General features: G+C 49.5%; 1 long non-coding RNA gene across 1 annotated transcript in view; it reads left to right on the plus strand.

Moving 5' to 3' along the window:
* Positions 1–12,459, plus strand: part of LOC147095179 (uncharacterized) — a 79,641-nt gene extending 67,182 nt beyond the window's left edge. The window contains exon 3 of the long non-coding RNA XR_015074769.1: positions 12,164–12,459. This is a non-coding gene — a long non-coding RNA (uncharacterized LOC147095179). The remainder of the gene's footprint in view (positions 1–12,163) is intronic.
* Positions 12,460–26,170: the final 13,711 nt, after the last annotated feature.

A 26,170-nucleotide genomic window follows, 5' to 3' on the forward strand; every position in this document is an offset into this window, starting at 1 on the left:
ATCTATAATGGGAAATGAACCAGAGCAGATAAGAGACAGACAGAGAGATAGAACAGCAGTGGGAAATACTTAAAAAGGTGATCAATTGAGTTCAGGAGGAAGATATTCCACTAAAATAAACAAGAATAAACTAGCCAATAATGAAACACCATGGATAAGGGCAAAATTGAAACAAAAGGATAAGGAAAAGGCAGACACTGAGTACAGTGACAATAAAGGAGAGGATGAGAAAAGGAGTAGGGCGAGGTTGGGAAAGAAGCAAAAAAACGATTAGGAAGGCGAAAAGGAACTGCGACAGTAAATTATCAAGTAATATGCCAAGAAATAGTAAAAAGTAATCTACAGACTCTCAAAAGAAAAGGTAAAACAAGATGGGGTCAGGGCCACTAAAGGATGCAGAAGATAAACTCGCAGGTAATGACGGCAAAATGGCAGAAATATTGGAGAATTACTTTGCCTTAGTTTTTAACCGGGTCGACTAACAAGGTGGATATGACATTGCAAGAGGAGATCAAAAAAGATACCAAGACCTTTAAAATCGAAAGGGGAAAATAACTGATAAACTAGTAAAAGTTAGAGAGGATAAAGCGGCGGGTCTGGATGTGTTAATTCACACATACTAAATGAAGCCAGGAAGAGATAGCGGCGGCACTAATATATTTACTCAGAATTGTTGGTACAATATCAAAATTTGTGGATGACACCAAATTTGGGATTGTTATCAATACTGAGGAGGATTGTGACAATACAAGATGTTAATAAACTTGGGTGATGGGCGTGTGAAGGGCAAATTAATTTCAATACAGATAGGTGTGAGGTGGTGCATTTTGATAGGAGGAGTAAGGAGGCCACATACTCCTTGGAAAGTAAGTGTCTAAATGGGGTAGAGGAGCAAAGGGATCTGGAGGAACAGCGGTACAAATCGTTAAAAGCAGGCTAATAAGGCCATGGAAATGCAAACAAAGCATTGGAGTTCATTTCTAGAGTAAGAGAATTGCAAAGCAGAGAAGTTATGTTAAACTTGTATAAAACCTTGGTTAGACCCCACTTGGAGTACTGTGTACAGTTCTGGTCTCCATATTACAATAAGGGTATAGAGTCACTGGAGAAGGTGCAAAAAAGATTTACAAGCATTATACCATAACTGAGAGGTTCTTAGTATTCTGAATGACTGAATAGGCTGGGGCTCTTTCTCTAGAAAAGGGAAGGCTGAGCGATGATCTAATAGAGACCTTTATAATTCTGAAGGGGTTTGATGGGGTAGATATAGAGATGTTACTACTTGTGGGGAGTCCAAAATCAGGGGTCATAAATATAAGCTAGTCACTAATAAATCCAATAAGGAATTCAGGAGAAACTTCTTCACCCAGAGAGTGGTTAGAATGTAGAGCTTGCTGGCACATGGAGTAGTTGAGGTGAATAGCAGAGTGTCTTTAAGGGGAAGCTAGATAAGTACACGAGAGAGAAAGGTATAGAAGGATATGATGGGGTGAGGTGAAGTAAGGTGGGTGGAGACTCGTGTGGAACATAAACACCGGCATGGACCTGGTGGACTGAATGGCCTGTTTCTGTGCTGTAAATTCTATGTAATTCTGTAGTGAATTCTGAACAGACACGGTACAACACTCGAAACAATCATCAGCAAGGCCTGGGTGTCACAGAGGGCCAAAGCTCTGACCTTTCACCCCTACCGACCTGAAGGTCTTGTGTAACATGAATGTGGGGAGTTCAAACACTGTCCTTGGTGAGAGGTCAGATTTGTACCACACTAGGCCCTAAGTTGGCAGACTGGCTGTTTCATGCCAAACACGTCCCTTCAGAAGCCTGTTTAAAACCTCTCACTCCGTCACTGATTTCAATCCACCTACAACCTTAACCCTCTCCCTCCTGCTCAGTCTGTGTGTGTGCCTATCTGGACGTGCGTGTGTTCTGTCTGTCTGTACGTGTATGCATGTCAGTGTCTGTTCATGTTTTTGTGTGTGTGTTTCTTGGCACCGTGTGCAGATCCCGCATCTATATTACCCTCTACATTCCGCGCAGTGCCAGTTTCTGAGCTGGTGTCTGAGTGTCCGACGCAGTGACATGTGGTGGGCCATCTTCTTCATCTCCACTTTCCTCCATTATTTCGGGGACAGGCTATGCGGGTGGCAGATCTTGGTCATCTGAAAGCAGAAAGGCACAAGAGTCAGGTTATGATGAGGGAAGGGGGAAAAGTAAGATATCCATGCATGCAGCATCAGCAGCTTGTAAGTGAGAAGAGCGTGGAGGATGAGGGGATGTGGGATATGAGAAGGAGGATTAGGAATGAGCAGAGCGTTATTGCCCCCAAGGGCTTCAACTTCCCTGTTTTCGCGGCTTCGGTGACTGTCCCTCCAATCATGTCGAGCACTGTCTCCTCCAGTTGGCAAAGGTCTGTAAAGCGGTTTGGCCGCCTCCCGTCTGCCGTTGCTCGCGGCGGTTGTGAGCTACCTTGGCCTGCAAGAGAAAGGGAAGTGTGTCAGTGACTGTTTGGGTGATGTGCCTGCCATAGTTGAATAGCTCTCAGTATGTGCAAGGTGTGAGATGTGGCTGTGAGTGTTGCAGCAGTGGTAAGGTTGTGAGGGTGAAATGAAGCTATGATTGTGAGGTCTGTGTGGTGAAAGGTAGGTGAATGATGGGGGTGTGGTATATTGAGCAGTGTCTGAGGCTTGTGATGCAGATGCTGGGATATGACATTTGCTGAAGCCTTCACTCACCTTGACCTGCCGTGTGAGGTCGCTAAACTTCTTGCGGCACTGTATCCATGTCCGCGGGACAGCACTATTGACCGTGACATGATACTGTTGACTGTGATGTAGCTAATGTTACCCCACTATTCAAAAAAGGTGGTAGAGAAAAAGCGGGGGATTATAGACCGGTAAGCCTGACATCGGTAGTGGGGAAAATGCTAGAGTCCATTATAAAAGACGTAATAGCAGAGCACTTGGAAAGCAGTGACGGGATCGGACAAAGTCAACATGGATTTACAAAAGGTAAATCATGCTTGACTAATCTACTGGAATTTTTGGAGGATGTAACTGGTAAAATAGATAAGGGAGAACCAGTGGATGTGGTATATTTGGACTTTCAGAAGGCTTTCGATAAGGTCCCACATAAGAGATTAGCGTGCAAAATTAGGGCACATGGGATTGGGGGCAAGGTATTGACTTGGATAGAGAACTGGTTGGCAGACAGAAAGCAGAGAGTTGGAATAAACGGGTTGTTTTCCGAGTGGCAGGGAGTGACTAGTGGGGTACCGCAAGGATCGGTCCTGGGACCCCAGCTGTTCACAATATATATTAATGATCTGGACGAGGGAATTGGATGTAATATTTCCAAATTTGCAGATGACACAAAGCTGGGTGGGAGGGTATGCTGTGAGGAGGATGTCGTGAAACTCCAGTACGATTTGGACAGGTTGGGTGATTGGGCAGAAACATGGCAAATGCACGATAATGTGGATAAATGTGAGGTTATCCACTTTGGTGGCAAAAACAGGAAGGCAGATTATTATTTGAATGGCAATAGATTGGGAGAAGGGGAAGTGCAAAGAGACCTGGGTGTCCTTGTGCACCAGTCGCTGAAGGTAAGCATGCAGGTGCAGCAGGCGGTTAAGAAGGCAAATGGTATGTTGGCCTTCGTAGCACGAGGGTTCGAGTACAGGAAAAAGGATGTCTTGCTACAGTTGTACAGGGCCTTGGTGAGACCGCACCTTGAGTATTGTGTGCAGTTTTGGTCGCCTTACCTGAGGAAGGACGTTCTTGCCATTGAAGGAGTGCAGCGAAGATTCACCAGGCTGATACCTGGGATGGCAGGAATGACGTATGAGGAGAGATTGTGTCGATTGGGCTTATACTCACTGGAGTTTAGAAGATTGAGAGGTGTAAGGATTCCGGGGGCTTCTTTTAAACTGGTTTAAGGTAATCTACCTGGCCAGCAGTCTTTTTGCTGCTGCACTCTAAACCAATTTACAAACAGCGGTTTCGAATCGCTACCCCTCCTTTAGTTCTGAGTGGAGGAACTTATAATTAATGATATTAAAACGGAACAAGTGGTTTGGATGAGAGCAAAAATCAAGCTTTATTAACTGATGCGCCATCAATTACTCAAAAGACTGAGGTTAAGCGAGTAACAACCAGGCTTTTATTAACTAAACAATGAAGGTCTAGTCTCGAGTGGTCGACCCGTCCAGAATACTAAGGGACTGGGAGGTAGTCACTTATATACCTGGAATAGTGGGAGGAGTCAGCCGAGGCATGTCCATACCTGTACCTAGTGGAATACACATACACATACAGACAGGTATAACAGTGGTTTACCACATTCACCCCTTGTTTAAAAATGAGTCCGGCGGGGTGAAGTGTATTTAAAAGTTCGTGTATTGGAGTCTCTCCGGAGGTCTTGTCTGCCGCTGTGATCGACGTGGCGACGGCAGGGGTGGTGGAGCTTCCGGCGTCGCGTCCCGTGTAGGCTGGGGCACGAGTGTAGTCCTCCTGGGTGAAGGTCCAAGGCGAGCCGGCTGCTGGGGTTGGATATCGGGTCGTTGGGGGGGGGGGGTGGTAATGGGTAGTGGGTTACAGCCGTCCCCGAGGGTGTCGTGGGGGGGTGGTGGTAATGGGTAGTGGGTTACAGCGGTCCCCGAGGGTGCGAGGTCTCGTATGGAGACTGTCCTCCCGCCCGTCCAGGTACGCAATGTAAGCGTACTGGTGGTTGGCGTGGAGGAGGTCGACCCTCTCAATCAGGGGGTCCGTTTTATTGGTCCTCACGTGTCTTCTCAGTAGTACCGGCCCTGGGGACGTCAGCCATGGCGGTAACGCTGTCCCCGATGTGGATTTCCTTGGGAAGACAAACATTTTCTCGTGAAGGGTGGCATTGGTGGCATTGCAGAGCAGTGACCGAATCGAGTGGAACGCATCGGGGAGCACCTCCTGCCAGCGGGAGGTCGGAAGGCCCCTAGACTTTAAAGCTAGTAGGGCGGCCTTCCAAACTGTTGCATTCTCTCTTTCCACCTGTCCGTTCCCCTGGGGGTTGTAACTGGTGGTCCTGCTTGTGGCTATACCCCTAGCGAGCAGGTACTGGCGGAGTTCGTCGCTCATAAATGATGAGCCCCGGTCGCAATGGATATAGCTGGGGAAACCGAACAGGGTGAAGAGGCTGTTCAGACATTTAATGACCGTGGCACCGGTCATGTCCGGGCAGGGGATATCGAACGGGAAACGGGAGTACTCGTCAATGATGTTGAGGAAGTACACATTGCGGTCGGAGGAGGGGAGAGGCCCTTTAAAATCGACGCTCAGGCGTTTGAAAGGGTGAGTGGCTTTTATCAGGTGGGCTCTGTCTGGTCTATAAAAGTGCGGTTTGCACTCAGCGCAGACTTGGCAGTTCTTGGTCATGGTCCTGACCTCCTCAATGGAGTAAGGCAGGTTGCGGGCCTTGATGAAGTGGAAGAACCTGGTGACCCCCGGGTGGCAGAGGTCATTGTGGAGGGCCCTCAGCCTATCGATCTGCGCGCTGGCGCAGGTGCCACGCGATAGGGCATCTGGGGGTTCATTGAGCTTCCCAGGCCGGTACAAGATCTCGTAATTGTAGGTGGAAAGTTCGATTCTCCACCTCAAGATCTTGTCATTTTTGATTTTGCCCCTCTGCTTGTTGTTGAACATAAAAGCAACTGAACGCTGGTCAGTGAGCAGGGTAAATCGTTTTCCGGCCAGGTAGTGCCTCCAATGACGTACAGCCTCCACAATAGCCTGGGCCTCCTTCTCGACCGCGGAGTGTCTGGTCTCCGTGCCCTGGAGGGTTCGTGAGAAGAATGCCACAGGTCTCCCCGCCTGATTAAGGGTGGTGGCCAGAGCGAAGTCGGACGCATCGCTTTCCACCTGGAAGGGGATGGATTCGTCCACTGCGTGCATGGTGGCTTTGGCAATGTCCTCCTTGATACGGTGGAAGGCCAAGCGGGCCTCTGCCATCAGGGGAAAAGAGGTGGATTTGATCAGCGGACGGGCTTTGTCTCCATAGTAGGGGACCCACTGGGCGTAGTAGGAAAAAAACCCTAGGCTCCTCTTCAGAGCTTTTAGGCAGTGGGAGTTCCATAAGGGGACGCATCCGGTCCGGGTCGGGACCGATGACCCCGTGTTCCACAACACAGCCAAGGATGGCGAGGCGGTCTGTGCGGAATATGCACTTCTCCTTGTTATATGTCAGGTTCAGGAGTTGGGCGGTGCGGAGGAATTTCTCGAGGTTTGCGTCATGGTCCTGCAAGTCATGGCCGCAGATGGTCACATTGTCTAGGTAAGGGAAAGTGGCCTGCAGCGCGTTTTGATCGACCATCCGGTCCATCTCCCTTTGGAAGACGGAGACCCCGTTGGTAACGCCAAAGGGAACCCTAAGGAAGTGATAGAGGCGGCCGTTTGCCTCAAAAGCAGTATTCTGGCAGTCTTCGGGGCGGATGGGGAGCTGGTGGTACGCTGATTTCAGGTCAATGGTCGAAAAGACGCGGTACTGCGCGATCTGGTTGACCATGTCAGCTATGCGGGGGAGTGGGTAGGCGTCCAGCAGGGTGTAGCGGTTTATTGTTTGGCTGTAGTCGATGACCAGGCGTTGTTTCTCGTCGGTCTTAACGACCACAACCTGGGCTCGCCAGGGGCTGGAGCTGCCCTCAATAATCCCCTCCTTCAGGAGCCGCTCCACTTCGGTTTTGATGAAAACCCTGTCCCCGGCACTGTATCGCCTGCTCTTTGTGGCGATGGGCTTACAGTCGGGGGTGAGGTTAGCAAACAGTGGGGGGGGTGGGACTCTGAGTGTGGAGAGGTTGCATCTGGTGCGCGGCGGGCAATTTGGAGGCTGCGGACTGTGAGTGGGGGGAGGGGGCCACCGTACGCCATCGTAATGCTTTTGAGGTGGCACTGGAAATCCAACCCCAGTAGGACGGCAGCGCAAAGTTGGGGCAGGACCAGGAGTTTAAAATTATTGAACACAGTCCCGTCTACTACTAGTGTCACCACGCAGTAGCCGCCAATGTCCGCTGACTGGGACTCGGCGGCCATAGAAATCTGCTGGTGCGCAGGCAAGACTGGGAGAGAGCAACGCCGCACCGTGTTGGGGTGGATGAAGCTCTCTGTGCTCCCGGAGTCAAAAAGGCAGTTTATTGCATGGCCGTTTACCTTAACGTCCAATTTGGACCGAGCTAGTTGGTGCGGTCTCGTTTGGTTCAGCGTAACAGAGGCCAGCGTAGGGGTCGGTGTGTCGCTGCGGGTATCAGATGGGGGGGGGGGCATTGGTGGCCTGCTGCGTCCCGGCTGGTGTCCAAGATGGCGGCGTCCATGATTCCCATGTGGCTGGAGTCGTCCAAGATGGCTGCTGCTGCGGTGGTTCGCCCATGGCTGGGGAGGCCCAAGATGACGGCCCACACGCGGCGCTGTTGGGGGCCCAAGATGGCGGCTCGCACGGCCCACACGCGGCGCTGCTGGCGTTCGGGGTGGCTTTGGCCTTGCAGACGCTAGCGTAGTGTCCCTTTTTCCCGCAGCCCGAGCAGGTCGCATTCTTCGCCGGGCAGCGCGCTCTGGGGTGTTTGGCCTGGCCACAGAAGTAGCATTTCTGGCCTTGGGATACTGCTGTCTGGCTTTGGGACACTGCTGCGGTGGTTGGGCCGTTGTTGGGCTGTGGCTGGGGTGGCACGGTGCTATGGGGCTGTCCTACCGTGTCCCAGGTTGTCGTTCCCCGCGGCGTCCACGGTGCAGAGGAGTAGGCATCCATGCCCCGGTAGGCTGCGTCCAGCGTTAGTGCGATTTCGGAGGCTTTGTCGAGGGTGAGGTCACTCTGCTCCAGCAGTCGCTGTCGGGTGTAGTTGGATTTGTGGCCCGCTACGAAGGCATCCCGGATCAGTTCCTCCGTGTACTTAGTGGACGTTACCGCCTTACACCCACAGGCCCGGCCAAGCACGGACAGTGCTTGGAGGTATTCCTCAGTCGATTCCCCAGATTGTTGCTTGCGACTCCCCAGGAGGTGCCTGGCGTAAACTTCGTTCACAGGGCGCGTGTACTGTGTCTTGAGGAGCTGGAGGGCGGCTGTGTACGAGGTCGCGTCCCGGATGACTGAGCACACTCGGTGGTTCACCTTGGAGATCAGGACAGACGGTTTGTTCGCATCCGTTACGACCGCAGTGGAGGCAGTCAGGAATGCCTCGAAGCACATGAGCCAGTGAGCAAACTTGGTGGAAGCGTCCGCTTCCCGACTGTCCAGGTCCAGGCATGCTGGTGTGAGGATCTTCTCCATTATAAAAAATTTAGTTAATAAAATTGATGCGCCATCAATTACTCAAAAGACTGAGGTTAAGCGAGTAACAACCAGGCTTTTATTAACTAAAGAATGAAGGTCTAGTCTCGAGTGGTCGACCCGTCCAGAATACTAAGGGACTGGGAGGTAGTCACTTATATACCTGGAATAGTGGGAGGAGTCAGCCGAGGCATATCCAGACCTGTACCTAGTGGAATACACATACACATACAGACAGGTATAACAGTGGTTTACCACATTAACCAAAAGAAACTATAATCAAAAATATCAAACTATCCCACACGAACACAGTGAAATTGTAAAACTATATAACGGGGGGTTGCAGACAGCGAAAACGAGGGATACAATGGCTACAATGTTATTTAAACAATCTTAGCAATTCCCTTAAATCACCACCCCCCCCCCCTTAACTCCTGCTAGGTTGCCTTGTTGAGGAGTCAGAAACTGCTCACATGTGGTCCAGCGAAGAGGAAGAGAGAGAGAGAGCTCACCTATGGTCCCAGGAAGTCAAGAGAGCGAGATAGCTTCAGCATCTATCTTTATACCTGGTGAGCCCCTCCCGTTCTGCCTTGCAAGGCTGTGTGCAAAATTCCCCACCCAAAAGGGTCCAATGCACAAGAGAAAGCTGTGATAGGCTAACTCAAAGTGGTTGGATTGAGTTAATGTGATTTTCGGAGCTCCCTGTGCTGAAACAAAAGGGAGATACGACTGCTCTATTGTCCAGTACTGGGGTGATTTAAAATCCATTCAAATGTTAACGCTTCCCATTCAAGATACAAAAGTCTCTTCTGCAGTTTAGATGTCCTCTACTCGATATACAAACAAATGCTAATAGGATTCAGTTGCTTTGTAAACAAAGCATTGTCCTTTGTCTTCATCGAACCTTACTTCCAGACACACAAAGCTGCATTCCAAGCCTCTTTTGTCATTCGGCCATGTGGTGCGACTGCCATTTTTTATCCCTGGAAATTTAAAAGCACATTGCCCAGGGATACTTTAATCAAAAAAATGAATCTTCAGAACTGTAAATTATTGCGAATTCTTACAGAGGGGACCTCATGCAAACCTACAAAATTCTGTCAGGCCTGGACAGACTAGATGCAGGAAGGATGTTTCTGATGGCCGGGGAGTCCAGAACCAGGGATCACCATCTAAGGATAAGGAGTAAGCCATTTAGGACTGAAATGAGGAGGAATTTCTTCACCCAGAGAGTGGTGAACCTGTGGAATTCTGTGCCACAGAGGGCGGTGGAGGCCAGTTCATTAAATATATTCAAGAAAGAGTTGGATATATTTCTTAAGGCTAAAGGGATCAAGGGATATGGGGAGAAGGCAGGGACAGGGTACTAACTTTGCATGATCAGCCATGATCTCATTGAATGGCGGAGCAGGCTCGAAGGGCCGAATAGGCTACTCCTGCTCCTATCTTCTATGTTTCTATGTGATGTACCCAGCTATCTCCTGCCACAGCCTTCTCGAAGTGTGCACTGATGGCTTCCTGCCACGCTGCAGGAACAGGACAGCCTGCCTCCTCTCCACTGCCACGACCAATGCCTCCAGAGCCGCATCGGAGGACCTTGTGGCTCGTTCTCTTTGCTGCTGCTGAAACTTGTGGGCCAACTGCAATTCCAACCCCTACTTCAGTGACAATGAGGTGCTGCTGCATCAAAGCACCTCCACTCTAAGTAGTGGAGAAACACTAGGCCACACATTACAGGCCATTAGACTGCACAAGATATTAGCCCACCTGTTTAGCGCTGTGATCAGCACTACAATCATGTAAATGAGCAGACAGCATGAATTCTGCGTGCTGCCTGGGCCACTCTGAACGGGGGCAGCCAAATAGCACTGGGCCACGACACCGCCCGTTTTCGGGCCATATCCAATTTCTAGGCCTAGGTTTGATGGGTTAAAAGTCCTGTTGAGAACATAAGGACATAAGAATAAGGAGTAGGAGTAGGCCATACGGCCCTTCCAGCCTGCTCCGCCTATCAAAAATACCATGGCTGATCTTTGACCTCAACTCCACTTCCCCGCCTGATTCCCATAATGTTTGTGTACCAGCTGCATCATGCCAGCTGAGCTCAGGAGTTCAGACCTGGAGTTGGGCCCAAACACACAACCTTGTCTTCTGAAAGATAGAGAACTGCCAACTGCGTCCAGCTGCCAACTGATCCACGTCACATAAAAAGGAAACGCCTTTTCCCAGGATATCTCCAGAGAGCAGAGCCACTCCCCGTGTGTGTGATTATAAATGCAGCAAACTCGGAGTCCGGATTCAGAACATTTCCACTCCAGCCGCCTGAATCTGACTCTGGAAAACATCACAGAAGATGAAAGCTCTGCTCTTGATTCTTGGATTCCTGGTGCTGACTCAGGCCAGCCTCACTGGAGGGGAGATCGGTGGAGGCGCCAATTGGAAGATATTAGGAGGAGGAAGAGGTAGATTTGGAGGAGTAGGAATAGGTTTTGGTTTCTAGGTTTCTCTGATCTCTCCACAGTCAGTGTCCAGTCAGTTTTATGTTTTAAACTATTGTATTCTCTGTTTGAATGTCACAGTTTGATTAATTGAGTGAAGGTGATTGTAAGAAATTCTGAAGAATTTAACCTGAACCAGTTCCACGGGTAAATCCCCCGATTATTCAGCGGGTACCTCAGTGGGTCAAGGGAATGGCGGGTGTTTGCTGATCCAAACAGACCAGCAATAAAAGCACAAATTACTGGCCGGTGCCGAGTGGGCGGATCTCAGCCGCAGCATTGACCCGGTTAGGAGACTCTGTAATTGGCCTCAGTACCCAGGTACTGCGGAGGGGAAACTCCCAGTTGTTGCTTCCGATCACTGCTACCCGCTGCAAAGTGTGAGAGTGCGGACTCTGTGTGAGGACAGGAGCGGGAGATCCTTCAGTCCCTTTCCCCCACACTCACTGTCCAGTCTCACAGATGAAGAATGGTGAATTGGGAGCGATGCTGGAGGTGTGTGAGGAACCGGTCCCCAGACAAGAGTCAGCTTTTCATTACAGGAGGGCAGGGAATGGGATCAAAAAGGTTTCAAAACAGGTTTATTTAATTGGAATAATTCTGCAGCCTTCATAGAGATCGGGATGTGAGAACACGGACTAAGTAGAGGAGGCAAGCGGTGAAATGATCAATTGCCAGTAGCTGGGTGTCAGTTTGGCTCAGTTGGGAGTTGAGTGAACAAGTTGTGGGTTGATGCCCCAGTCCAGTACATACAGCCCAGCACTGGGGGAGTGCTGCACTGTTGGAGGTGTCATGTTGTGGATGAAACGTTAAACGGAGACCCTGTCTACCTGTTCATGGGGCAGGAAACATCTGGTGACATTATTTGAAGAGCTGGGAGTTCTCCCGGTGTCTTGGACCGACATCACTCTCTCATCCAACATGAGCAGAGACTCCCCATCCTGTCCAATCTCATTTGCTGTTTGTGGGACTTTGCTATGAGCTAATTGGCTGCCACGTTTCCGACAAAACAGTGTCGGCACTTCAGAAACAAGCCCTGGTCTGTGAAACTCTTTGGGCCCTTCTGGTGCCGGGAAAGGTTCTCCATCAATGTCAGATCTTTCCTCTCTGTGTCTCTGGTCTCAGATAGCGGGTGTGGTGGGCTCCTTTCTGAGGAAATCCCCTTGGGCTGCCCTTCAGGACAAAGAGTGAGTCTGCACAGGTCGGGGGAGGGGGAGAGGTGTGGAGTTTCATTAAGTATAAAAGAGTTAATGTTCATGCGTGGTCCAGAGTCAGTCTTAGTAACACTGACAGACTCAGCTTCATGTTTTCTCATTGTTCTCCCTCCCTCTGTGTACAGAACCATCAATCAATTCATTCTTCATTTTGGATTTTAGTGCCCTGCACCTGGTATGGAGGAGCATGTCGTGAGGGCGGCTGTAACAGAGACGAGATGCCTTTCCCAAAAAAGTGCCCTGATATGTTACAATGCTGCTTTCTGAAATGATGAAAGATCCAGTGATGGATTCCCACCAGCCCGAGCTCTCCACGTTCTCACTGAATGAAACCTTCCTTCACGGGAAGCAGGATCTGTTTGATTGTTTAGGTCCCGTAACCCCTGACCCTGTATTACTGCTGTCAGAATAATGGGCTGTACTCAGAAATAAAACTTACTGCATTGATCACAGCTTCACATCCGTGTCTTGTTTGTCTTCAGGGTCAATGTGTCCGAGGACAAGGTGTTCAGGGATGGGATGAGGCTAGGAGAAGATTTGGGAATCACAGGAAATGGGAAGAGGAAACCGCTGCAGGGAATCTCTGCAAGTGCGAAATAACACATTCAGAAAGGTATTGAGATAAGACAGGTGTCCCAGAGTGTCGGCACTCTGACCGTTCAGGGTTCAGGATATCTCGGTTGAACGGATTTGTTCAGGCAGAATGGAAGCGGACATACTTTGCATCAGACCCACAGACTGAGTCAGGGACACTGCAGAGGGAAATTTACTCTGTATCTAACCCGTGCTGTACCTGCCCTGGGAGTCTTTGATGGGACAGTGTAGAGCAGGGGTGGGCTATTATTTGGGCTGGAGGGCCGGTCAACAAGTTTTGTTGAGCTGTTGAGGGCCGCACACCAATGTTCCCCCGAAGGTCCGCAGCCGCGCACCTATGGTGAGGTCACGTGTAGGCCGCTCACCAGCTCCTGCCGCTGGAAGAGAAACTGCAAATTTAAAGGGACCGCGCACAAAAAAATAATTAGAGGGAACATTGCTGCTCAAATAAAATGAATTGTGTTCACCACAGCTACCATTAAAATTCGTTCTGGCATTTATTGTATAAAAACTCTTCATGTCGTTTGCACACTGACTAAAAATAACAACACTTATTAACAGGCTAACCAACATGAAGCAGGTTCACCAGTCACTTTGAAAAGTGCTCGGTCTGTTTATTCCAAATGGTCTCAATTCATTCTTATAGTGGAAAATGAGAGATCGACTCTGCCTCCACTGGCGATTATAACCACGGTATAAGGCACAGTCAAGGATAAAGTCATTAATACAACCTTTAAAAATTGCACATGAAAGTGCTACTTTGATGCTTCGGCAACCTCACTGAGAAATAATTAGGTGACTCGGAAAGTGATTTAATCCACAAATTGCGGCCCAGGTCAGCCATCAAATTGGGCTTGTTCATTGTCAACGTGCGATCACTCCTGAGAAAAGCCAAGATGCCGATAGAGTTTGTGGATTTTCACTTGAGAATGGCCACAAGTAATGCACCATTATAATGTACATTTCATCCCCGAGTGCTATTTATTACTGGGACTGGCCAACGACATCAATCTCTACAGCTCTCGCTCTCTCTCTCTCTCTCTCTCTGCCCCCCTTTCTCTACTTAGGAATACATAGGATATACAGCACAGAAACAGGCCATTCGACCCAACCAGCCATGCTGGCATTTATGCTGCACTCGAGCCTCCTCCCACTTTTCTTCATCTAACTATCAACATAACCCTCTATTCCCTTCTCCCTCATCAGCTTATCTACCCTGCGCTTAAATACACCGATACTATTCGCTTCAACCACTCCCTGTGGCAGCGAGTTCCACATTCTCACCAATCTTTATCTCTCACTGTCTCACTTACTCTCTTCCTGCCCCCTCTCTCTATCTCCATTTCTCTCTGTCTCTCTCTCTGCCCCGTCTCTCACCCACTCGTTCTTTCTCAGTCCTCTATCTCTGTCTTTCTGTGTTTCTCTCTCTTTCTCCCCCCTAATCTCCATCTCTCTGTCACTATCCCTCTGCCCTTCCATCTTGTCTATCTTTCTCTCCCTCTTGTCTCTGTCTCTCTCTCTCGCTGTCTTTCTATCTCTCTTTTTCACCCCATCAGTCTCTCGCTCTTTCTCCTTCTGTCTTTCTTCCTGTATCTCTCCCTGCCTTTGTCTGCTGTGATACTTTCTCTCTCGCTCCCTTTCTCTCTCTCTCTCTTTCTCTCTGTTCTGTGTCTCGCTCCCCTTCTCTCTTTTCTCTCACTCAGTCTCTCTATCTCGCATTCTGTCACTCACTCTCCTCTCTTTATATTATTCTCTCTGCCCCTCTGCTTTACTCTGTCTTTCTCTCAGTCTCACTTTCTCTCCCTCTCTATCTGTCTTTCTCTCACCCTTTCTGTCTCTACCCCACTATATTTTCCTCTCGCTCGCATTCCTTCTCTGTCTCTGTTTTTCTCTGTCTCTTTTTTCTCTCACTGTCTCACTTGATCTCTTTCTCTGTCTTTCTGCCCATCTCTCTTCCATCTCACACTGCCCTCTATCTCGGTTTCTCTGTGTCTCTCTGTCTCTCCCCCTCTCTCCCTCCCTCTTGTCTCTGTCTCTCTCTCACTAGCCTTCTGTCCCTCTGTCCCTTCATCTTGTCTTTGTCTCTCCCTTCGTCTCTTTCCTTCTGTATCTCTCCGTCATTATGTCTCATTTTGTTCTCACCCTGTCTCTCTATCACTGTCTGTCTTTGCCACCCTCTCTCACTCTCTCTAAGTCTCCGCCACTATCCCTCCCTCTTCTCTCTCAGCTCTATGATTCTATCTCTCCTCCAACTCTTTGTTTATCTCCCCTTACGTCACTCTGTCTCACTCTCTCTCAAACTCTCTTGCTTTCTCTCTGACTCACTGTCTCGGTCTCTCTCTCTGTCTCTCTATGTCTTTCTTTATCTGTCTCTGTTTTTATGTCTTTCCTTCGGTCTCTCTCTCTGTCTCTCTGTTTCTCTCTCTCTCCCGCTCTCTCATTGTGTCTCCCCCTCTCTCACTCTGTCTCCCCTTCTGTCTCTATCTTTCCTGGTCAGCAGTGCTCCCTGCTGGTAGTTGTCGACACTGAGTGTCTGGGCTGACACAGGAGATCAGACCCCTGGGGGGAGGTTCCAGTGATGCAGCCTGGGTCTGTGGATCCCGACCCTCAGCGACAGTCTGTACCTGTGGAGGCTGAGAGGGGGAAAAAAAGGAGAGATCAATGTAAATTAATCACTAATGTTACCAGAGTTACTGTTAAATGGGGAGGGTCAATGCTGGCTGCATTTCACCAACAGGCCTCTAGGGGGAGAGGGGATATTTTAGGCAATGGCGCCACCTCCTGGTAGCAGGGAGTATTACACGTCAATATTCCTGGAACGATACAGCACGGGAGGACGCTAATCGGCCCATCGTGCCTGTGCCGGCTTATGAAAGCGCTACCCAATTAGTCCTACTCCCCTGTTATTTCTTCAAAGCCCTGCAAGTTTCTCCCTTTTCAAGTATTTATCCAATTCCCTTTTGTAAGTTGCTATTGAATCTACTTCCACAGCCCGTTCACATAGTGAATTCCAGATCCTAATAACCCGCTGTATAAAAAAAATTCTCATCATCTCCCTGTTATTGAAGGGAGTGAAGATTGAATCCCCATTTTAAAGTAATCCATTCTCTCCTGTTCCCATTGAACCGGCCAGTGTCCCGTGACCTTGAACCTGGGCATATAAAGAGGAAGACACACTGGAATAAGTATTTTGAAAGGAGATGATATCGATCGATAGGCACAAACTGGTTTAAATGATGGATATGGTGTTTAAATGTGGCAGCTTTCAATTACAAGAAAACGATTTTAAATAGGCACAACTTTTAATAGATACGTGGTTTAAAATTATTCATGCAATGTTTAATTTATACTTGTTTTCTGAAAGTTTAGATATGCCATTTCAATATATAGATATGTTGCATTAAATTACACACACGTATATAAATTCCACTAATAATGCTAGCTTATAAATACAATATTGCAGGAATATGCTATGTTGAGAGATAAGTATACCCGGTTACATTGTACACAGGCTGCCTTAAGCTAAATGCATGTAGCTTGGATTTATATTTCTAATCTTGTGAGTTATAGATAGGCCAATTTGTTCATGTTAATGTTTTAATTTATATAAATGCTGATTTGAAGTATATACATATAAAACATTATGCTGTGGATACTTAATTGAACTCTCTCATTGGTATACATACCTATCAACAACATCAACATGCATTTATGTAGCACCTTTAACGTAGTAAAACATCACAAAGCGCATCACAGGAGCGATTATCAAACAAAATTTAACACCGAGCCACATAATGAGATATTAGGACAGGTGACCGGAAGCTTGTTCAAAGAGACAGGTTTTAAGGAGCATCTTAGAGGAGGTACTGTCCCCCTCACATTCAAATCTGCCGTCATCACCCCCCTTCTCAAAAAATCTACCCTTGACCCCTCTGTTCTAGCAAACTACCGCCCCATCCCCGACTCTGTTTCCTCTCCAAAGTCCCTGAGCTTGTTGTCACCTCCCAAATCCATGCCCATCTTTCCTGTAACTCCATGTTTGAAACACTCCAATCAGGTTGAACCCCTGCCACAGTCCTGAAATGGCCCATATTAAAGTCACAAATGACATCCAAAGTGACTGTGACCATGTAAAACTGCCCCTTCTTATCCTTCTCGACCTGTCTGCAGCCTTTGACATGGTTGACCACTCCATCCTCCTCCAACGGCTGTCCTCCGTCATCCAGCTGGGTTGGGCTGCACTCACCTGGTTCCATTCTTATCGATCTAACCATAGTCAGTGAATCGCTTGCAATGGTTTCTATTCCTGCTTCCACACTGTTACCTCTGGTGTCCCCCAAGGATCTACCCTTGGCCCCCTCCTATTTCTCATCTTCATGCTGCCCCTCGGCAACATCATTTGAAAACACAGCGGCAGTTTACACATGTACGTTGAGGACACCCAACTCTGTCTCACAACCACCTCCCTCGACCCCTCTGCTGTCTCTAAATTGTCACACTGCTTGTCCGACATCCAGTACTGGATCAGCAGACATTTCCTCCAACTAAATATTGGGAAGATCGAAGCCATTGTCTTTGGTCCTAACCACAAACTCTGTTCCCTAGCCACCAACTCCATCCCTCTCCCTGGACACTGTCTGAGGCTGAACAAGACCGTTCACAACCTTGGTATCCCATTTGACACTGAGATGATCTTCCGACCACATATCCGCTCCATCACCAAGACCGCCTATTTCCAGCTATGTAACATCACTCAACTCTGCCCCTGCCTCAGCTAATCCGCTGCTGTAACCCTCATCCGCTACTGAAACCCTCATCCGCTACTGAAACCCTCATCCGCTGCTGAAACCCTCATCCGCTACTGAAACCCTCATCCGCTGCTGAAACCCTCATCCACTGCTGAAACCCTCATCCACTGCTGAAACCCTCATCCGCTGCTGAAACCCTCATCCGCTACTGAAACCCTCATCCGCTACTGAAACCCTCATCCGCTGCTGAAACCCTCATCCGCTACTGAAACCCTCATCCACTGCTGAAACCCTCATCCATGCCTTTATCACCTCTAATCTCGACTATTCCAATGTTCTTCTGGCCGGCCTCCCAATTTCCATCCTCCATGAAATTTAGCTCATCCGAAACTGCTGCCAGTGCCCTAACTCGCACCAAGTCTCGTTCACCCATCACCCCTGTGCTCGCTGACCTACATTGGCTTCCAGTCCAGAAACGTTCATTTTAAAATTCTCATCCTTGTTTTCAAATCTCTTCATGGCCTCGCCCCTCCCTATCTCTTTAACCTTCTCCAGCCCTACAATACATCAAGATACCTGCACTCCTTTAATTCTGGCCTCTTGAGCATCCCCGAGTTTAATTGCTCCACCATTGGTGGCCGTGCCTTCAGCTGCCGAGGCCCGAAGCTCTGGAATTCTCTCCCTAAACTTCTCCACATGTTGTATTTCTTTCCCTTCCCAAAATTTTGTTCCCCACACCCATTTATTTCCCCAAACCCCACCCCGATTTTTCCCCCTTCCTCTCCCCCGGGTTTCTCCTCTCTCACCCACTGACTTTCAGCTTTAATGATCATCAGTGAAATATAGTTGCACACTTTAATTCTCAGTGCGGCTCCTCTTTAAGAGCGCTGTCCCACCTCCACTCTCTCATTGAGTCCGGCACGACTCTCCGTCACAGTGGGATGATGCAATGAAGCTGGGAGGAGAAGAACGAAACGCCGCTGGGCGGAGATAAACCACATGTCTGTGCTCTGATTGGTCATAGCGTGTACACGGCGCTCAGCGATTGGTTCGGTGAGTTGACGTCACAAAGTCTGCGGGTGGTTCCACTGATTAGTCCATCGCGTTTTAGGCTGCGCTTTGATTGGGTAAGACAGCTGTCTGTTACACAGCGGCTTCTCCGATTGGCCGTAAGGCCTCCTCAGAGGGTGGGGATTGTCAGTGAGCCAGCGGGCGATGGATCAGTGTTGAGCGGCAGCAACAGGCAATGTCCCAGCCTGCGGCCCCCGCTCCTAATCCATCGGGGGGACTTGGGGCTGGGAATCCCCGCGAGGCCCGAGAGTAAATCCCCGATAAAGGGTTTCCAAAGGGAGCTTCCTATGTAAACATGTCACGCTGCAGCACCCGCTCCTGCCAGTGGCGGCGCTACACCACAACTCTTCAAACCTCCTGGTGTCAGCCAGATAGCCCGGCCCCATTCACCAGGTGAGAGAGGGCAGCTCATTGGGATTATCCTGCTCTGTGTGTGGGGCTCAGTACCACAGCGGGTGAGAGAGGGCAGCTCACTGGTCACAGGCCCGGCATGGAGACTGGGACCTTCCTGCTCTGTGTGTGGGGCTCAGTACCACACTGGGTGAGAGAGGGCAGCTCACTCAGACATGGCTGGGGATGGAGCTTGGGATCTTCCTGCTCAATGTGTGGGTCTCAGTACTAAATCAGGTGAGAGAGTACAGCTAACTGGGCACAGGCCGGGCATGGAGCCTGGGATCTTCCTACATAGAACATAAGAAATAGGAGCAGGAGTAGGCCAATCGGCCCCTCGAGCCTGCTCCGCCATTCAATAAGATCATGGCTGATCTGATCCTAACCGCCAATCCACTATCACAGAACCATCTCCTGAATCTAGCAGAATTAGACACACGAAATAGGAGCAGGATCCGGCTACATGGCCCCTGGGCCCGCTCCGCTACCCACAGGGCCATGACCGATCCGAACCTAGACTTATATCCAAATTCCTGCCCGCTCCCCGTAACCCTTAATTCCCTTTACTTCTAGGAAACTGTCTATTTCTGTTTTAAATTTATGTAATGATGTAGCTTCTACAGCTTTTTGGGGCAGCATATTCCATGGACCTACCACCCTCTGAGTGAAGTAGTTCCTCCTCATCTCAGTTTTGAAAGAGCAGCCCCTTATTCTAAGACTATGCCCCCTAGTTCTAGTTTCACCCATCATCGGGAACATCCTCCCCGCATCCACCCGATCCAACCCCTTCACAATCTTATATGTTTCAATAAGATCGCCTCTCATTCTTCTGAACTCCAATGAGTACAGTCCCAATCTACTCAACCTCTTCTCCTATGTCCATCCCCTCATCCCCGGGATTAACCGAGGGAACCTTCTTTGTACTGACTCGAGAGCAAGTATGTCCTTTCTTAAGTATGGACACCAAAACTGTACGCAGTATTCCAGGTGCAGTCTCACCCATACCTTGTACAACTGAAGCAATACCTCCCTATTTTTATATTCTATCCCCCTAGCAATGAAAGCCAGCATTCCATTGGCCTTCTTAATCACTTGCTGCACCTGCATACTAACCTTTTGAGTTTCATGCACCAGGACCCCCAGATCCCTTTGTACTTCAGTACTTTCCAGTTTCTTGCCATTAAGATAATAACTTGCTCTACGATTTTTCCTGCCAAAGTGCATAACCTCACACTTTCCAGTATTGTATTGCCAAATCTCTGCCCACTTACTTAGCCTGTCTATGTCCAGAGTCTGGGATCTACCTGTGCTCTGTGTGTGTGGGGTTCAGTACCAACCGGGTGAGAGAGGGCAACTCACTCAGCACAGGACGGGGATGGAACCTGGGATCTTCCTGCTCTGTGTGTGGGGCTCAGTACCACACCGAGTGAGAGAGGGCAGCTCATTCAGCACAGGTCGTGCACGGAGTCTGGGATCTACCTGTGCTCTGTGTGTGTGGGGTTCAGTACCAACCGGGTGAGAGAGGGCAACTCACTCAGCACAGGACGGGGATGGAACCTGGGATCTTCCTGCTCTGTGTGTGGGGCAAAGTACCACACCGGGTGAGAGAGGGCAGCTCACTCATCACAGGCTGGAAATGAAGCCTGGGTTCTTCCTGCTCTGTGTGAAGAGCTCAGTACCACACCCAGTGAGAGAGGGAACCTCACACCAAACAGGCCTGGGATGGAACCTGTGATCTTCCTGCTCCGTGTGGGAACCTCAGTACCTCACCAGGTGAGAGTCACATGTTGCGAGAGACCGAGTGTTAATTATTGTGCCCTGCCCTGATTTGGGCCCCAATCTCTGTTGCTTTTCCTCCCCCAGCTCCTGCTATGTCCAGCCTGGTGATGTCGGGTACCTGGGCTGAGGAGTTTCTGGTCACTGAGCCGACCCTAGGCACATCGCAGGCTGACAGCAAAGTTAATTGGTCAAAGGAGTTCCTAAGGAGATGGGATTGTGGGTTCAAGGCCACTGATCCTGTGCATTGTGGGTACTTGGTCACTGACCCAAGGCATTTTGGGTTGAGGGTCACTGACCCTGAGGATTGTGGGTACAGGCTCACATGACCCTGGGCAATGTGGGTTAGGGTCACTGAACAGGCTCGAGGGGTTGAATGGCCTCCTCCTGTTCCTCTGTTTCGATGTTTTCAGATTTGTAGTAAATCTGTACATTTTGACTGTTAAAGTTAATTCCACCGCTCGCTCTGTTAATAAAAGTTAAAGTGGAGGAACTGAAAAGAGCTCCCGTCCTGTTTCCAGCCCACGATCTCTTTCACTGTTAACAATCTCCCGGGCTAGAAAATAATCCCACCCAGGGCTCAGTAACTGCCACAGAGATTTCAGCAATTCTGTCCCTCCTGCATTTCCCGTATTTAAATATTTCCCAATTCTTCGAGGGGTATTTGGGAATAGGGGAGAATTCCTTGGTTTAAATAACGAACATTTAAATGCGGAGAAATCCGTCTGTTGTTCCCAATTCCTTGTGTTTTTTGTTAGTAATAACTTGCGGGAGCAGAATTGGAATCAAGTCCGCCGTTTGTTCCCTTCTCTGTTCCTGTTCTCTCTCGATGTCTCTAAAAGACGATTCACTGTATCGGGAATCGAGTTCCGATCAGTCCTGTGACGGACAGACCTGCTGAGTATGACAAGCATTTTCTGTTTTTATTGCAAACTAGAATCCGTCTCTGAAACACGGAGACACAGGGAACGCTGCTCAATCTGCTCCAGGGACACTTTCCTGAACCGCTGAAACGTTTGACAAATAACTAACCTGAGACAAAAGCAAAGTGTTACGGATGCGGGAAATCGGAAATAAAAACAGAAAATGCTGGAATCTCTCAACAGGTCAGGAAATGTGTTCTGACGAAAGGTCGTGGACCTTAATCGTTAACTCTGTTCCTCTCTCCACAGATGCTGCCTGAGCTGCTGAGTATTTAGAGTATTTTCAGTTTTTTATAAATAATTAATCTCAGAAAAATTTGTCTATTCTGAGTTTCGAGTTGCAAAACTGACTCAAATGTTGTCCGAATCTCTCTGTAAAAGTTGTATAATAATGTTCAAACCAATTATTAGAAATGTTTAAAGCCTTGATTCTCATTGACTCTGATTACCGTAAAGAGTAAAGAAATTGAAAGAAAAGCCGCACAGAGCCTCGTCATAGAATTATACAATAATACAACAACAGCATTGTGCTGTGTTTCTGACGTCACACACCCCGTGTGTCGCGTTTCTGACATCACTCAAATCACAGCAGAGTTCAGAGTTCTCTGCGGCCGGACCATTGTACAAATACTATTAACGGAATGAGGTTTAATTGACATATTGTGTCACTGTATTGTAAAGATATTCTGTTTTATGCTCGGTATTTTTTTTAGATTTCTATCAGGTCCGGACAAAACGTTTCCCACTCCCTCGTTAGCTTCCTCTGGTTCCCGAATATTGGTTTGCATTATAGAATTAAATTCAGAACGATTGCCTTGTTGTTGCATTAAACACTTTAACTTTTTGATTCTGACATCATTTCGGGTTTAGAGAGCGACCGATGTGACTGCGGCCCCAGGAGATCCACTCGGAGATCTCGCTGAGACCCCAAACAATGCAAGTTGGGAGGAGCGCGGTTTGAGCCGGAGAAGCTGCTCCCTCTGACCAGATGTCCGTCTACCAGCGGCCGCTGTTTATTCCACACTCGGAGTTTAGCGCCGTACTGCTTGTGAAAAGCAACCCGAGGAATGTGACTCTCTAGCGGACTCTATAGGGAAGCAAGCTCTGATCGGGGCGGATTCACATCCCAACTCTCCCGACCCTCATACCAGTGGGTGAAAAATTCCCCTTCTGTGTTCCGGCTGCAGCGAGGAGCCCAGATCAGGAAAAGGTGAAGTCCCAGTCCACAGGTTTCGGTCCATTAATATAAGTGGGAAATTTACCAAACAGCAGTGTTGTTGCTGGGGGAGGTGGATTATAAACGGGATTCCCCTCCCCATCCCTGAGGGCGCTCCGTTTACCCCGGGTTAACCTGTTTATTTTGGGGTTAACAGCAGACACGGGACTGCCACATGTCCGGATGTGACGTTCGCCGGTTGGAAGATCCGCATCTTTTCTGTTGGTGAATATTGCCCAGAGTTCATTGATGTTTCTTTAGTGTGAATTCGGTAATATTGCCTTATCCTAATATTCTCGCAGCTGTGGACTCTTCAAACTCTGGGGCGAATTTATTCTGGACCTTCTGTGATCTGTGGGGATTGTGGCACGGTGGCATAGTGGTTAGCACTGTTGCCTCACAGCGCCAGGGACCCGGGTTCGAATCCGGCCTCGGATGACTGTGTGGAGTTTGCACATTCTCGCCGTGTTTGCGTGGGTTTCCTCCGGGTGCTCCGGTTTCCTCCCACAGTCCAAAGATGTGCGGGTTAGGTTGATTGGCTATGATAAATTGACCCTTAGTGTTAGGGGGATTAAATACGTGGGGATACGGGGATAGGGTGGGATATGTGTTGGTGTAGGGGTTACGGGGATCGGGTGGGATATGTGTCGGTGCAGGCTCGATGGGCCGAAATGGTCTCTATCTGCACTGTGGGGTTTCTGTGATTTCTGTGTGTTCATTTCCTGAGAGGAATGAGGATGCAGTGTGGGGCCGGCAGAAAGTCTTGGGTCCAATTCCCGCAGTGAGTCCCACTGATAGAGCCGGGCTGGGTAACTCAGTGAGGACAGGACGTGGACAATATTCCCTCTGGGTCACGGGATCAGATATGTTCTCGGGCCGAACGGTACAACTGCTGAAAGTGAGTGCGGCATTTTAAACTCCGATATTGTAACAAGGGGAGGCAGACATTTCAAACTATTAACGTCGGCCTCTGAGAGCCATAATGTTTGGATCGATGCCCGATCTTCTGTGGACTGAACCATATGGAGAAGGAAGGGCCCGAGTTCTGTCGCTGCTCTGTGTTGAGTTAGTTTCTCTTAGCTCAGGATTGGCGGGGACACTGAACTTGATCTCAGTGCTGCGGTCTGAAGAAACGAAGATCAGTGAGACTCCCTGCTCCTGGGAGTTTCCTATTGATCCGGGAGACGGTGCTGGTTGGAGTCAGTTCATCAAAACATTCTCTATATGAATGTTTATAATTCGACTAAAAACCTCAAACCAAGAAAATAAATCCCAACCCCCGGCAGGCCGGAGTGGGAGTGGTCAGGAAAGCTCTTTATGGTTAAAGATCCCACAAATAATCAGTGTCCAGACTCTCACATGAAACAAATTATCACTTCGGGATGTGGCAGACGCTCCTGGGCCCTTGGAACTAGATCCCAGCACAAGCCCGTCCCTTCTGGGGAGAAGAACATTGGAAGGAGGAAGGAATAACCTGAGGATGGAAATTGTTAAGTGGCAAGAAGTTTGGGTCTTTGTCGCTGGAAGCTCTGGACTAAAGGGAAAGGAAGGTGACCCGAGACAGACCCGGACCAGGAGCACCGCCTTCTCCCAATCTCTGAGCTCGGGCAGCTCTGCACTACTGGGACAGGCAGGTGACCCGAGACAGACCCGGTCCAGGAGCTCCGCCTCCTTCCAGTCTCTGAGCTCGGGCAGCTCTGTACTAAAGGGAAAGCAAGGTGATCCGAGACAGACCCGGTCCAGGATCTCCGCCTCCTCCGAGTCGCTGAGCTCCGGGCAACTCTGCACTAATGGGACAGGAAGGTGACCCGAGACAGACCCGGTCCAGGAGCTCCGCCTCCTTCCAGTCTCTGAGCTCGGGCAGCTCTGTACTAATGGGACAGGAAGGTGATCCGAGACAGACCCGGTCCAGGAGCTCCGCCTCCTTCCAGTCGCTGAGCTCGGGGCAACTCTGCACTAAAGGGACAGGATGGTGGCCCGAGACAGACCCGGTCCAGAAGCTCCGCCTCCTTCCAGTCTCTGAGCTCGGGCAGCTCTGTACTAAAGGGAAAGCAAGGTGATCCGAGACAGACCCGGTCCAGGATCTCCGCCTACTCCGAGTCGCTGAGCTCCGGGCAACTCTGCACTAATGGGACAGGAAGGTGACCCGAGACAGACCCGGTCCAGGAGCTTCGCCTCCTTCCAGTCTCTGAGCTCGGGCAGCTCTGCACTAATGGGACAGGCAGGTGACCCGAGACAGACCCAGTCCAGGAGCTCCGCCTCCTTCCAGTCTCTGAGCTCGGGCAGCTCTGTACTAAAGGGAACAGAAGGTGATCCGAGACAGACCCGGTCCAGGATCTCCGCCTACTCCGAGTCGCTGAGCTCCGGGCAACTCTGCACTAATGGGACAGGAAGGTGACCCGAGACAGACCCGGTCCAGGAGCTCTGCCTCCTTCCAGTCTCTGAGCTCGGGCAGCTCTGTACTAAAGGGAACAGAAGGTGACCCGAGACAGACCCGGTCCAGGAACTCCGCCTCCTCCGAGTCTCTAAGCTCCGGGCAGCTCTGCACTAATGGGACAGGAAGGTGACCCGAGACAGACCCGGTCCAGGATCTCCGCCTCCTTCCAGTATCTGAGCTCGGGCAGCTCTGCCCTAAAGGGACAGGAAGGTGACCCGAGATGGACATGGTCCAGGATCTCCGCCTCCTCCGAGTCTCTGAGCTCAGGGCAGCTCTGCACTAAAGGGAAAGGAAGGTGATCCGAGACAGACCCGGTCCAGGATCTCCACCTCCTCCGAGTCTCTGAGCTCAGGGCAGCTCTGCACTAAAGGGAAAGGAAGGTGACCCGAGACAGATCTGGTCCAGGATCTACACCTCCTCCCAGTCTCTGAGCTCAGGGCAGCGCTACAGTAAAGGGAGAGGAAGGTGACCCGAGGCCGACATGGTGCAGGAACACCACTACCGCCCAGTCTCCGAGCAGCAGGCTCTGGTCAGAATCTGCTCTTACGTCACTTCAATTAAACCGCACACATAATACTGGTGATCTTCAAAATATGCCTGGGATGTTATGGAGCAGGAAGCAACAAATAACTCAGAATCAACAGTCTTTGTGTGGTACTGAAATAGAGAGTCACACAGAACGAGAGAGACAAAGAGAGGGGATAGAGAGAGATGGCGAGACAGAGTTATAGAGAAAGGGATAGAGTTAGAGCGAAAGAGAGTTACAGAGAGAGAGGGGCAGACAGGGACGGAGAGAAAAAGGGAGAATGGGAGAGGGACAGAGATGTACAGGGACAGGGACAGCGTGAGAAAGGGACAGAGAGAGATACAATGAGAAGTATCGAGCTGTCAGAGACCAATCTCCAAGACCCATTAACCAACAGTATTGGGATCAGCAGCTGCCAGCCGGGGTTTAAGAGGTTAAATTAGGAGGCCAGGTAACAGAAACATGGCTTGTATTCCCTTTTATAGAAA

This window comes from Somniosus microcephalus, unplaced genomic scaffold (assembly GCF_052327205.1).
Source record: "Somniosus microcephalus isolate GS21.2 unplaced genomic scaffold, FLI_Smic_1.0 unresolved_chr1, whole genome shotgun sequence".
Taxonomy (NCBI): Eukaryota; Metazoa; Chordata; class Chondrichthyes; order Squaliformes; family Somniosidae; genus Somniosus; species Somniosus microcephalus.